This window comes from Arachis hypogaea, chromosome 12, assembly GCF_003086295.3.
Source record: "Arachis hypogaea cultivar Tifrunner chromosome 12, arahy.Tifrunner.gnm2.J5K5, whole genome shotgun sequence".
Lineage (NCBI taxonomy): Eukaryota > Viridiplantae > Streptophyta > Magnoliopsida > Fabales > Fabaceae > Arachis > Arachis hypogaea.
In genome coordinates this window covers 46,911,655-46,926,705 of record NC_092047.1, presented here as the reverse complement: position 1 = coordinate 46,926,705, position 15,051 = coordinate 46,911,655, and positions in this window count along the sequence as shown.

Genomic DNA, 15,051 nt, shown 5'->3' with positions numbered 1-15,051 from the left:
AAAAATACAGAAAAGTAGCAAAAATAAATAAAAAGAGTATGTAGTGGTTCACCAAAAAAAAAAGAACGCCAGAGATGGCGACCTCCCCACACTTAAAATGTAGCATCGTCCCTGATGCTCACTCAAGTAGGGTGTGAAGTGGTGTCATCACTGGAAGGACGGGTAGCTGGAGTCTCTGTGGTGGTGGTCTGAGGATCTGCCTGCTGCAGAGGAGGTGCTGACTGGATAGGGATCTCGGGGTCTACAGCCTGAATCTGAGGCGGAGTCTCCTGTTGGTGTGCTGCTTGCTGGGTGCCTGCCTGCTCTGTCTCCTGCTGTGGATGAGGCGCAGCCTCGGGCGCATCCGCCTCCTCCTCAGATGCCTCGGATGGTGTGTCAGGCTCAGAGGGGATGTCGCCAGATCGTATCCTCAGCTTCAGGTGCTCATAGCGTCGCTTGTTGCGACGCTCCATTTGGTCAAGCCATCGAAACAAGCGTTGCACTAGATGATAGACGGGCTCTGGGGCAGGTGGAGGTGCAGTGGTGGTGGCAGGGGTAGCTGGGGCAGCTGTAGAGGAAGAGGGGCCGGCAGATGGTGTGGCTGTGGCACCAGGAGCAGTGAGGAAAGGAGGTCTGTAGCCTAAAGCCAGAAAGTTTCTGCTGTGAGGGATAATCTTCTTGCATTCTGCAGCAGGTGGCTTTTCATCAGCATCCTCCCAAGGCACGTCAGCTCGACGGCCTAGCTGTGTAATCAAATAGGGAAAGGGAAGAGTGCCTCGGACGTGGACCCTGGCCATATAGTACTGGATAAAGCGTGGCAGGTACAGGTCCTTACCCTCCATCACACACCATAGGAGGGTGATCATAGCGGCTGGTATCTCAGTCTCGTGAGTACTCGGCATAATGAAGTTGCTAAGTATCTGATGCCATAGCCGAGCCTCATCATTCAAGTAAATCCGCTTGATTCCCTTTGGAATGGTAGTGTTTTGACCCATAATCCAAGGAACGGTTGGGTCAAGGGCTATCCGAGCCTTGACTGCATCCCAATCAAACTTCATGAAGCGGATATCCTCCTCAGCTCTTTGATAACCATCCAGCTGATCAGTTTTAGGCAGAAGTTTCAAAACATCTTCAATGGCCTCTTCAGTTACCAGAATTTGCTTCCCTCTAAGGTTCACTGCATCTAGGGAAGTTTTGAAGTAATTGCAGTAGAATTTCCTAACCCAAGATGCATTGACCTCAGTCAGGTTTCTCTCCAGAAAGAACCAGCCTCTTTGTTTGATCTGATCAGAGGTGTATTGTTGGAGTTCTTCTGGGATCTTCAAAGTCCTCTCCAGGTATAGGTTCCTGGAGGTTGCAAACACCGGATACTTCAGCTCACAGTATCGGTTTGCAAACTTTACTAGATCATTAGCAGGGAGTAGCTGGTCAGCCTTCTCCTGCGGGGTAAAATTTTTCTCCCACCAGGAGTCATCGTGCATGATGTCCATGATGGACATGGAGGATTCTCCTCTTTTACGTTTGCCAGTAGTTGCCTTTGCTTTTCCCTTTCTCTGGGAGGCAGACATCCTAAAAAATAGAAAACCAGGATACAATAAAAATAGGAAAACAAATAGGCAAATAGTAAAAAAAAAACACAAAGTGGCAAAGGAGCAATAGGATAAGGAAAATGAGTTAAGTAAATGTGCATTAAGGATTGTATAGGAGTTAAAAGTTCGAAAGGAAGAATTCACAATCCAAAATGTAATAGAAGGCATGTTAATTAGGAAAAAATTATCAGTATGCCATGGTTAGAAGGTTAAAAGAAAGTGAAAAACCAGAAGAGATGTTTTGAAAGGTTAGTTTGGTTAGAATTGAAAAAGAGTTCAAGAAGTTAAAATTAGTGAGTTAGTGAAAAATGGGGTAAGGTAAGTGGCATAAGGATAAGTTTCTAAGTAACAAGCATTCATAATTAGAAGCTACAGGTAACTCATAACCAAACAAGGAAAACAGGTTGATGATGATTCAGATAGATATAGAAATAGCAAAAATTGGAATCAAACATCAAAAATGCAATTTATGAACCAGGAAATCAAAGAGAATAAGAATGCGTGCCCTGGCATTCATGAATTGGTTTGGTAAAATCTAAGGAAAGCACAGTTGAAAATGCCAAAACCAAGACATGAATGGAAACATTTTACAGAAATTTGGGCAGCATTCCGGCTAAAATTGGATTGTCCCGGAAAATAAACAGCAACAGAATAGTTCATATGAATAAAAAATAAAGCTGCAATTACATATAAGGAATAAGAATCATGAAAAATCAGAGTAAAGAGCAGCATGAAACAAGAAATTACGGCATATGAACGAAACTAACATCACAGCAACAGCAGAATTGTGAAAATAATGAAACAAGAAACACGAACAGCGCAATGAAACAGACCTAAATCCACTAACCACATCCTAGGCTACCTAACAACCTAGAATCCACTACAACATGCATATCTAACTAGCCTAAAGATGAACATAAACAGAAAAATATGAATTAACTACGAATGGATAAAAGGGTGACGTTCGTCGGAACCTCGTAGGCCAAATAAGGAGAGTGGGGCAGAGAGATGGCTGGGGATGGTGGCGGTGGTGTCTGGCGTGGCGGTGGAGGGTGGATGCTGTTCGGGGGTGGGAGGGAAAGGTAGGGGGTAATGGGGGTAAGGGGGGTTAGGGGAAGGAAGGGGGGTGTGGGTGGCGCTGGGCAGTGACGGCGGCACAGTGGTGGTGATCGCGGAGGAGGGCAGGGGCGGTGGAGGGAGGAAGAAGAAGGAAGAAGAAGAAAGAGGGGGGGAGGGGAGAAGGAAGGGGGTGGGTGGCGGCGGTGTCTGGGTGGTCGGCGGGGTGGCGGTCGTTCGGTGATGGTGGCTGGGTGGTGGTGGTGTGATCGGAGAAGAAGAGAGGAAGGAGAAGGGTTTGGAGGGGGGAGGGGCGCGAATGGTAGGGTTCGCGTGATGGGGGGTTATAAATTTGAATCCACGCGATCGTGTGGGGCACACGGTCGTGTGGCTGGGCTGAAATGGTGGTTGACACGATCGCGTGGGTGGCGCGATCGCATGGTATAGCTAAAAGAGTGAATGACGCGATCGCCTGGGGCATGCGATCGCGTCGCTGGAAATTGTGCTAAACGCACGAATCCAGCGTCGTTTCAGCGCAACTCTCTGTCTCCTTTTTGGGGTGTTGTGCAATCCATGCGACGCGATCGCGTCGCTCACGCTATCGCGTGGGATTGATGTTGTGCAAGTGACGCGATCGCTTCAGGGACGCGATCGCGTGGGCATTTTGTGCAAAATGCACAATGGCCACACAATTCCAGCCTAACTTTCTGGACGTTGGATCTTTACGCCGATCTCCAGATCACGCGGCCACATGAATGACGTGGTCGCGTGGGAAGTGTTTTTCGCAACTTGACGCGATCGCATGAGTAATGCGGTCGCGTCGCACACCTTTTTTTTTTATGCAGTATGCAGAATGCAACGATTAATATGAATGCGATGCAAAACTCCAGGTTCAATATAATAAAATGAAATAAGACTTGAAAACAAATAAAACTAAATAAAAAAATTGAAAAAGGAACGATCATACCATGGTGGGTTGTCTCCCACCTAGCACTTTTAGTTAAAGTCCTTAAGTTGGACATTGGATGAGCTTCCTGTTATGGCGGCTTATGCTTGAATTCATCCATAAATCTCCACCAATGCTTGGAATGACAATAGCCTCTTGGGTCCCAAACTAGGCATGTGAAGCTTCTGAGCAGCTTCAAACAGATTGTCAGGCTCCCGGGGTGACGAATGTCAGAATAGATTCCAGGATCCCAAACTTTGCTTTTAAATTCGCCTTCATCTTTATCTATACTTTTCCATTTGGGCGGTTTAAAAATTGGATTCCCACCAAGATGACCAAACGTTTTCCGAGATCTATTTGATTGAATATGAAACCAATCCTTACACTTCGAGTTGAAGCGTGGAACCTTATTGAACCTTGTGCACCAGCTCTGAGTACGAGCCATGTCCTGCTTACTCTTAAAGCCGTAGAGAGCTCTAAGCTGGCCATCTGTTTCAAGCAAACCATATTCAAGTGGAAAATACAGTTAAAGGTTAAGGATTGTACCCACTTGAAGCTTGTATTGGGTGGTAATGGGCTTGGGATAGGTGGTTTCAGTGGTTCTGTGAGTTCTACTCCCTTGTGCTCTTCTGTGAATTTCTCCACTTCCTTGCAGGATTCTTCAAATGTATCCATGTCCTGATCAAAGCCATTTATGTCTTCCTCATCACTTAAGTCATAGACTGGAGGTTAAGAGAAATCTACCTCCGTATCATCTTCGTAGTCACTTGGGGAAGATCCTTCGATCTCAGAGAATTCACTTGCGGATGCAAGTCCATTACTAGAAGAACTTGACTTGAGATTATCATCATCAAGGAGACTTGCTTCTTGGGTTATTCTGTCTAGTTCTTCATGAAGGACTTGCTCTGGAGATTGCGCACAATCCTCCTTAGCATCAATTGTAACATCCTTGATAGAATGCTCCACAACTCTGGATTCCCCTGGAAGTTTAGCGGCTCCTAAGTCTTCAACCAACTCTTCTTCTTTAACAATGACAGCTTCTTCTACTTGTTCCAGTACGAAGCCATGCTCTGTCTTGTCCACTGAAGTTTCTAGTATCTCCTTCATGCTGCGCTCTTCGTTAGATTGTCCACATGGAGCTGTGGGAGGTTCTTGAATGTTCGAACGCCTAGAAGATAATTGACTTACTGCTTGCTCCAGTTGATGAAGGGTTGTTTGAAGTCGAGCCACTGTTTCCTTGAGGTGAACCTCTGATTCTCGGGGTGATAGATTTGGATATGGTGCATGGGGGAGTGGTGACGTTTGGGAGTAATTTGATTGGAATTGGGGTAAATGAGGATCATACGGTGGTGAATGGTGAAAAGGAGCTTGTGAGTGTGGTGGTTCGGAGTTATGTTGAGAGGAAGGTCTATAAGCACAGGGTGGGGGCTTGTTGGTAATTACAAGGTTGTCCACCACGTCTATTTGCTTGGTATGCATTGTAGAATGGTCTTTGTCCATGATATATTGGAGGGTGTTGTTGCCTAAAGGGTTGATCAGATCCTCTTGGCTCCATCCATCTTTGATTGTTCTGACCTTGATGCATGTTCCTGTTATAACTTCCATTCCTTTCAATAACATTAGAAACAAACTCGAAGCGAAAAGGGTGAGAATTCATAGTGGCTAATAAAAATAAAAGGGGAAAATAAAGACAAATAACAAGTAAAAGAAAAATATTTATAATAACCAATAATAAGGCACACGATTGCAGTTCCCCGGCAACGGCGCCATTTTGAAGAACTGAAGATTGATGGTTTAGAAGTTATGGTAAATACTCATTGCAAGTATAGTTACTAAACCAAGCAATCAACCTTTCTTACAAACGTTTTGGTTGTCACAAGTAACAAACCCCTAAATAAATTGATAACCGAAGTATTCAAACCTCGGGTCGTCTTCTCAAGGAACTGCAGGGAAGTATGTTCTTATTATTGGTTATGGAGATTGTAAATTGGGGTTTTGAGAATGAGGAGTGAATAGTTGAATTAGCAAATAAAGTAAACGAAGAACAAGCAATTTAAATGGCAAGTAAAATAAATAAATGACTGTAAATAAACTTTTGGCAAGGTATGAGAAATTGGAGGTCCTATCCTAGTTATCCTTATCAATGATGATGAGAATTGAATCTTAATTCCACTTTGTTAACCTTTACTAGGGCAAAGAAAGGTCAAGGGATTAATTGGTTTAATCTTCGGACCCTATTTATTTCCTAAGAAAAGATTGAGATTATTGAAGTTCAATTTAATTAACAAAGATAACAATTATCAATCATGTTTGAGTTTGATAACTCCTGAGTTACTGATTTCTTAACCAAGACCAAAAGGAGAAAAGTAAATCTACTGGAATAAAAATGTCTTCAGATGGGAATAACCATAATGTAAATAAAAGAAAGCAATAATAAACTGAAATACCTCAATTAACATTAATTCAAAGAGTAATCTATAACATAGAAGAATTCATAAATTAAATTGCAAAAGTAAATAAAAGGGAATATTGAAGGTTGGTTATGGAGAGGATGGTGGTGGTTATGGGTGAAAGGGAGAAATGGAACGTTAGAGCAGAGGAGAAGAGGAGTTGCGCGAATGCGCTAGGGCTTCGCGTCCCTGGGGTAAGTGAAAATTTGAATCCACGCGTGCGCGCACCGTGCGCGTTCGCGTGGGTGGAGGTAATTAAGGATTGGCGCGGAAGCGCCATACGCGCTTATGCGTAGATGGGAGAATTAGAAATTAGCGCAGACGCGTACATTGCACGTTCGCGTGGGTGTGCTGGGCCATAGGCACAAATGAGGCCCAGAGTTGGCACAACTCTCGGGTCCCTTGGCCTGGGTTATGCTAAAACGCATTGACGCGCGCGCGCACTGTGCGCTTCTGCGTGGATGGTTCGATCTCAAGGGATGGGCGCGGAGGCACGAAGTACGCCAACGCGTGGGTAGTGAAACAGGGAGTGGCACGGATGCGTACATCGTGCGTCTGCATGGGTTGAGGTCTAGAGTTGGCCCAAAAGTGGCACAACTCTCTGGTCCTTGGCCCAGAAAGCAAAAATATACAGCCGACGCGCGGGCGCGCTTTGCGCTTGCGCGTGGCTAGTTTTTTTTTAATGAGCATCAAAGTGAGCTCATAATCTTCCCATCCTCCTCTAAAATTTTAAAACTAGCTAAGATGCAAAATTAACCACATTTTGAAATATTGGGGATTTTTCAAACAAATTGAGGAAACTTGCAATCCAAACAAAAACTCAAATTCAGAGAATCATCCCTAATCAAAGCATAGAATGTATAAACACCTTAGCAAGCAAACAAAATATGCCAAGAAGTAAAGAAATTATATACAATGGAACTCAATTCATTCATTCATTATATCTACAAGAGAATGGAAAGAGTTTACCATGGTGGGGTGTCTCCCACCAAGAACTTTTAGTTTAAGTCCTTAAGTTGGACATTGGAAGGCTTCTTGTCAAGGTGGCTTATGCTTGTATCCATCCTTGAACCTCCAAGAGTGCTTGTCCTTCAATCGGTTGTCAGAAGTTCAACCATCTTCACTAAGCTTGAGTGAGGTCCTCTCTAAGACATGAGCTCCCAAAATTGACTCTCACAGGGTAATCCAGGATCCCATATCTTGTCTTCGCACCCATCTTCTAGTTGATTGCCTTGACTTTGTCCGGGCGACGAGAAAGTGGAATTCTCATGAAAGTACCAAACTACTCTCCTTGACCCATTTAATTGAGCATTACACCAATCCATGTTCTTCAATTTTGAGCTTCCAACCATAATGAATCTAGATTTACAATGCCAACCACTAAACATCCTCCTTTTTCGCTTAATTCCACAAAGCGCCCTAAGTTGGCCATCCGTCTCAAGCAGACCATACTCAAGTTGGATAATAAAGCTGAGAGTTAGAAGTTTTACCCACTCAAGCGGAGAATTGGATGGTGAACTAGGTGAAGGAGTTCCCAAAGGTCTTGATAAAGCTTGCTCTACTCCCGTCCATCCTCTGCTAGAGGTTTCCACCACTCGGCAAGGTTCTTCAAGTTTCTCCTCTTGCCAAGCTTCCTCAAGTTCACATTCTTCCTCACCAATTTCTTCTATCTCCTCCCCATCACTCTCATCATAGATCGGAGGTCTAGTGAAGTCTACCTCATCATCAAGTCTAAGCATTTTGGGGAAGGACTCTTCAAAATCGAAGGGATCATATGTTGATGCAGAATCATCATAGATAGGAGGGCTTGTTTCTTGGAACACTTCTTCAAAATCTTTACTTACAATGGGTTTTGGAGGTTGCACATCCTTCTCAACCTTGCTTTCTAGTCCACTGGGAGAAGGCTTGATAAGATTGTCAAGGGAATTGGTCAATGTGGGCAAAAAATCACTAGTGATGGAATCCACTTCTTGATCATTTTCTTTCAACTCTCCATTTACTTCTGCAACTTTACTCTCCTCCTTAACATCCTTTATGTGCTCAACATATCCCAAACATCCATCCACTACTTCCTTTAGTTTGCTAATCTCTACCTTCTCCTCTTGTTGCACTTCTTGCTTCAACTCTTCTTCCTCACCATGGACCTTCAAGTTCACTCCCTCACTAGGCTCCTTGATAGTTTCTCTACATCCAACAATGGAAGTACTTAGGGTACATGAGCTTAGGTGGGATGTTAGGTGATTCACGGCTTCTACCATGCTAGCTATCCTTGCTCTTAGCTCCTTAAATTGAGTTTCATCCTCCTCTTGTCGCCTTAAGATACGAGATTCAAGGTCTCTCAGTTCTAATATGAAGGCTTCGTCGAAAGGTGGTGGTGGGAGATAGGGTTCAGTGTTTGAGGGAAGATTGTTAATATTGGAAGATGGTTCATATTGGTGGAATTCTTGAGGTGGTGTATGTGGAATTTGTGGTTCATTCTTGGGGATATTGGTATTGGGATAGTGGTTGTTCTAGATGTGGTTCATATGGTGATTGATATGGTGTTTATGAATTATGGTCATATGGGGTTGAATGGTGGTGTGAGGCTTGTGAGTATGGTGTATGGCTATATTGAGGAGTGGGATCACATGCATATGATGATTGTGGTTGACAACCACAATGAGGATCATCACACACATTGGATTGGTACACATTAGGATCAGGATTATACCCATAAGAATTTGTAGGAGGTTGTTGCCATGAAGGTTGTTCATAAGCTTAAGGTTCCTGCCATCCTTGATTTCCAAATCCTTGATGTATATCTTCATTGGAGCTTCCATTTCCTACAACATAGTTTGAACTACACTCATAGCCAAAAGGATGAGAATTCATAGCGAAAGAGAAAATAAAAATAAAGATTAATAAGAAACAAAAAAGATAAAATCTTAAACTAGCAAAAACTAGCAAACAAACCAAAATTCAGCTATTCAAAATATGTACAATAGCCAATAACACAGCACCATTATATTTCCCCGGCAACGGCGCCATTAATTTGATGGTAAGGTTTTATACCGGTTCGGAATTCCACAAAATAATTCCGTTGTTAGTATAGTCTAAACCGATAGTCGATCCTCAAATCAAATTAAATTTGGTTGTCACAAAGAACAAACCCCTAATAAGAAATAACCGGAGTATTTAGACTCCAGGTCGTCTCCCTAGGAAACAATGTAGTACTTAATTATTGGCTATGAAGGGGTAAAAGGGGGGGGGGGTTTTTGGTTCATGATATGGCAAGAAAAATAGATTAAGCAAGCAAGTAAGGAAAGCAAGATAAAGAACTCTTGGCTAAGACTTGGGTAATTGAGATCACCATCCTTGTCAACAAACCGAATATTGATAATCAAGAGAGGCCAACCTATTAAGTCGACTTTCCAAAAGCTTTAAGTACGTAACATTTACTCTAAGCTTGAAGTACGTCAAATAGATTTGATCATATCAACCCTTAAGTCCTAACCTACGTACTAATTAACTCAGTAGTGGGTTAGCGTTAATGGGTGTCAAAATGATCACTATGGGTTCTCAAATCACCAATTCCATCGTACCCAATGACTCAAGATTACCCAATTCCCTTGGCTTAGACCAAGAGTTGACAAACTACTCAAAAACTAAAGAGAACATTTCATTAAACACATAGAGTGTAATAAAGGTAAACATCATAAATTGCAAGAATAATAAAATCTAACAACTACTAAGTGCAAGAAAAGTAAGATCACAATTCAATTCATCAATTAAAGAAACATCAACATCAAAATCTCATTAAATGTAAACCAAATCCAACATGAGTTCGTCATCATAAAAGAGAGCATAATGAGAAATTAACATCACAATTAAGAGAATCAAGGTGTAGAAATGAGAAATTATAAAAGAAACAAGATGAGATCAAGTAATTAAACATGAATCTAAAACAATCTAACCTAATCCTAACCTAATTCTAGAGGGAAGAGGGAGCTTCTCTCTCTAGAAAACTAACTAAAGGCTCATGTTGGCTAAACTAATTGCTCCCCCTTGCTTGGACTTCAATTCTGCATGAAATATACTTGGAAACGAGTTGGAATTGGGCCTGGGCAGCTCAGAAATTGCCCTCAGCGTTTTGCCTATAAGTGGGCCATGTAAGAGTATTGGCGTGTGCGCGTCGATTAGTAAATTCTCTATCTGCGCGGAAGTGGCATGTACGCGTGCGCGTCTATAGGCGAGACCACTTTTGCGCGTGCGCGCCTTGCCTTGTGCGCGTGCGCGTCCTTTGATGCATTCCCAATCTTTGTTTCTTCTTGCATTCTCCCCCTTTGTATGCTTTTTCTACTCATTTCTTCCATCCAATACTTGCCTTATAAACCTGAAATCACTTAACACACGCATCAAGGCATCGAATGGAATTAAAATGAATCAAAATTACCAATTTAGGGCCTAAAAAGCATGTTTTTACACTTAAGCAAAATTCAAGAGAGAATTACAAAACCATGCTATTTCATTGAATAAATGTGAAAAAAGGTGGTAAAATCCCCCAAAATAAGCACAAGATAAATCACGAAATCGAGGTTTATCAGTGCGCCGACTCTTCGAGCGCCTGGATCGGATGGAGCGCCGCAACAAGCGGCGTTATGAGCATCTGAAGCTAATGATCCGGTCCGGCACCCCTGACATCCCCTTCGAGCTTGACACACCATCAGAGCCATCTGAGGAGGAGGCGGATGTCCATGAGGCAGAGGCACGTGCAGAGCACTAGCAGGGAACATCTCAGCAGGCAGAATCCCAGCATGAGGAGCCTTCGCAGATACAGCCAGCAGATCCAGAGGTCCCTCTACCGACAGAGCCTCTACTTCAGCAGGCAGATCCTCCGACACTCATACAGACTGCAGACCCTCAGGCCACCACCAAGACACAAGCCGCACATCCTTCCGGAGATGCCACTTCCTCATACTCAGCTTGATTGAGCATCGAGGACGATGCTATTATTTAAGTGTGGGGAGGTCGCCATCTCTAGCGAACTTTATTTTTGGTGAACCACTTTCAGATTCTCTTTACCCTATTTTTATTTCTTTTTCTGTATTTTATTTTATTTTATCTTATTTGTCTTTCAGTACTTGTGCATTTTCCTTTTACTGTATTTCTGTTTACTTTATTTCACACTTTGGTTTGTATATATCTTAGACATTTAGTTTAGTTTGCACTTTTAGCTTATTAAGTTGTGATATAGAAAATATGGATTAATTAGTTTAGTTAACCCTTTTAGCATACAATAACTTGGTTTAATTGAAAATAAAAAGAGTAAACTAGAAACTTTAGCTTTTCAGAATCACAACAATCCACACACACTATATATATATATATATATATATATATATATATATATATATATATATAGCAATAATTGTTGGTTAATTGACAATATCTTTCAAGGAAAACACTAAATTTTATAAGAGCCATTCTAAGATTCACATTTAGTTGAATGAAAACTCTTGATTTCTACTTGCATGATATACATAACTGATATATGATTTTTGAGCCAAAGAACACACAACTCGTGAGTTTTTGAGCTTAATTGTATGGTTACATTTAACCATAATTTTCATTCCTGTATGTTTCGCCCTTCTTTTCTATGCTTGCAATCTTTACTTTGTTTCAGTCTATATGTCAATATAGAATGTACTTACATACTTACATGTGATTGAGGCCATTACTTGTTTTTGCTCACTTATCCCAAATAAGCCTATCCTTTTATATCACCCTTGTTAACCCCCTTGAGCCTTTTAATCCCCTTCTGTTCTATAACCACATCACTAGCCTTAAGCAGAAAAACAAATTATAAATCCCAAGTTGAATCCTTGGTTAGCTTAAGATAGAGATTGTGTATCCACTAAGTGTGGGAAAACGTGGGAACATGGGTTGATGGGAAAGGATTAAATTAATAAAATAATCAGAAATTTGGGAGCATGATCATGTGAAACCAAATTAAATTAAGATACCATGTGCATTGAAATAAATTGTGTTTATGTTTCAAAATTTTTTTTAATTAAATAAATAAATAAGGGGGCAAAATTACCCCATTGTTAAGTTTAATAGAAAAATCAATGCACATGGGATAAAAAATCAAAAATAAATTGGTACATGAGTATGTGACACAAAAGTGGGAAAATTGGGAAGCTAAGCAAATTTTTATAGAGTATGTATATGTTAGGTGAGATCTTAGACTAATCAAGGATTCAATTTATAACTCACTTAGCCTTATATATATACCTTCACCCTTACCTTAGCCCCATTACAACCCTAAAAAAGACCTCATGATGTTTGTATGTATACATTAGATATTTGTTGATTGGTTAGATGAAGAACAAAGTTTTAGAAAGCATGACTAGAAGAAGAATAGAGTGATTAACCCCAAACACTGAGTGATTAGAAAGTAAACACAAATCCAGTGAGGGTTCAATAGCTCATTTCCATATATCCATGTTTAATTATTAAATTGTCTTGCAAGTTTGTGAATTCCTTTAACTCAACTCAATTGTGAATGTGTTTTAATATGATTTGGCCTTGGTTGTACATATATGATTCCTTGAAAATATGAATCAATTTAACTACATGTAAGCTCTATATATATAGGTGGATAATAATTAGAATTGCATGATTCATTTAGGTAGCTTGCATTTAGAATAGATTGCATTGCATAAGATTCCACCATTCTACCTTCATTCTTTTTTCTTGGATTTAGCATGAGGACATGCTAGTGTTTAAGTGTGGAGAGGTTGATAAACCCCTATTTTATGATTCATCTTGTGCTCAATTAAGTGTTTTTATCAATTCTTCACCCGCTTATTCATAAGATTTGCATGGTTTTATAATTCCTTCCTTATTTTATGATATATGTGAAAACATGTTTCCTATACTTTAAAAATGTTAAATTTAATTATCCTTTATTACCATTCGATGCCGTGATCTGTATGTTAAGTAATTTCAGGCTTTATAGGGCTGAAATGGCTTAGAGGACAGAAAGGAAACATACAAGAATGGAAGGAAAGCACAAAAATGGAGTTTTGAAGAAAAGGCAGCGACGCGCACGCGTGGACGACGCGGACGCGTGCTTGGCGCAGAACACAAACGACACGGACGCGTGACTGACGCGTACGCGTGACAAGGAAAAACTCCAAATGACGCGAACGCGTGACCCACGTGCACGCGTTACGGACGCCGCGTGTAGAAAATTGCAGAAGTTTCCCCCAGCGATTTCTGGACCCTTTTTCGGCCCAAATCCAAGCCAGAAACATGGAATATAAGCCAGAGAATGGGGGAATCAACGGGGACGATTGAAGAATGATGGATACAACATTCAGAATAGAGAATTTTAGGTTTTAGATGTAGTTTTAGAGAGAGAGTGGTTCTCTCCTCTCTCTTAAGTTTTAGAATTAGGATTTCTTTTTCTTTATGGTTATTACTCCATTCCAGGTTCAATATTTACCTTAATTTTATGTTCTCTTCTACTTTTAGTTACTCTAATGCTTTTAATTGTTAATTACTTATGTTGCCAAATTGGCTTATGAACTTTTTCATGTTAGATTTGAATATTCTATTTAATATAATTCGAGGTATTTCAGATTTATGATTGTTTTATTCTATTTTATGATGCTTTCAATTTAATTTAGATTTTTCCCTTTTTGGCTTTGGTTAAGTAATTGCTAACACTTGAGTTGTTAAACTCAGCAGTTGATTGAAAATTGGAATTCTCGCTGATTGATTTGGATCGCTCTAAAGCTAGTCTTTCTAGAGGAGTTGACTAGGATTTGAGGATCAAATTGATTGGTCCACTTGACTTTCCTTTATTTAGTAAGGGTTAACTAAGTGGGAGCGATAAAAAATTTTCATCACACCTGATAAGGATAACTAGGATGGGATTTCCGGTTCTGATACCTTGCCAAGAGTTTTCTTTATAATTATTAATTTATTTTTCTTGCCATTTAAATTCCTTGTTCCCTATTTCAAAAACCCAAAAATATACCTTTTTCCATAACCAATAAGAAATCATACCTCCCTGCAATTCCTTGAGAAGACGACCCGAGGTTTAAATATTTCGGTTATAAATTTTATTGGGTTTTGTTACTTGTGACAACCAAAGTTTTTGTACGAAAGGATTCTCTGTTGGTTTAGAAACTATACTTACAACATGATTATTTTTATAAAATTTCTTTACTGGCAAAAGTCCTCTCGTCAGTCACCATTGTTGTCAAACTCTCAAGTTAACTCGTAAACTCGTACGAGTTTAGATACGGAATCGAGTTGACTCAAGTATAGACTCTATCCTGAGTAAACTCGACTAGAGTCGGCTAGACTGGGTCAAACTTGGACAAACTCATGAGTCTAAGGCTGAGTTAGCGAGTTTGTGTTTTTCTTTATTTTTGCTCAAAAAAGAGTCATTTTGAAACCAAAAACACACTTTTTTTTATTAGGGTTACGATAACACTCCCAAAGAATGAAGAAAACTCAGTCACAATTCACTCATCTGCATCGTTTCTCTCAAGTCTCACTTTCTCCATGTTCTACTCAGTCACCGTTCCCCATCGAACTGCCATTATTCGCCTGCGTCTGCTACCTCTGCTCTGATTTGCACCGTTGTCTTTGTAAATTTTACATATGTTGCTCTCTGCTTTGTACTTCTTCACATCTCCACTATCCGAAACTCCATCGTGCCATTACTGTTCACGAGTTCGACTTCTCCTACAGTCCTATCTCTGCTCTGGTTTCCACCGTCGTGAAATCCATGACTATTTGTCTCTGTCGTTTCGTGCTGCTGCTGTATTCTCACCACTACTGCCTGCTGCACCCTTGTCCTCGATCTACTGTTCTTGGGACTTTGTCCCTTCTTTTCTTCTGTATCATCTATTTTTTATATGCATTTTGCCCTTTCTTTGAGCCTTTGCTTCTTGATTTTTTTTTTGCTTTTTAAATTTTATTGCTTCTAATTTTAGCTTATTGCTTATCGTTTATGTTAGATGGCCAGATGGTT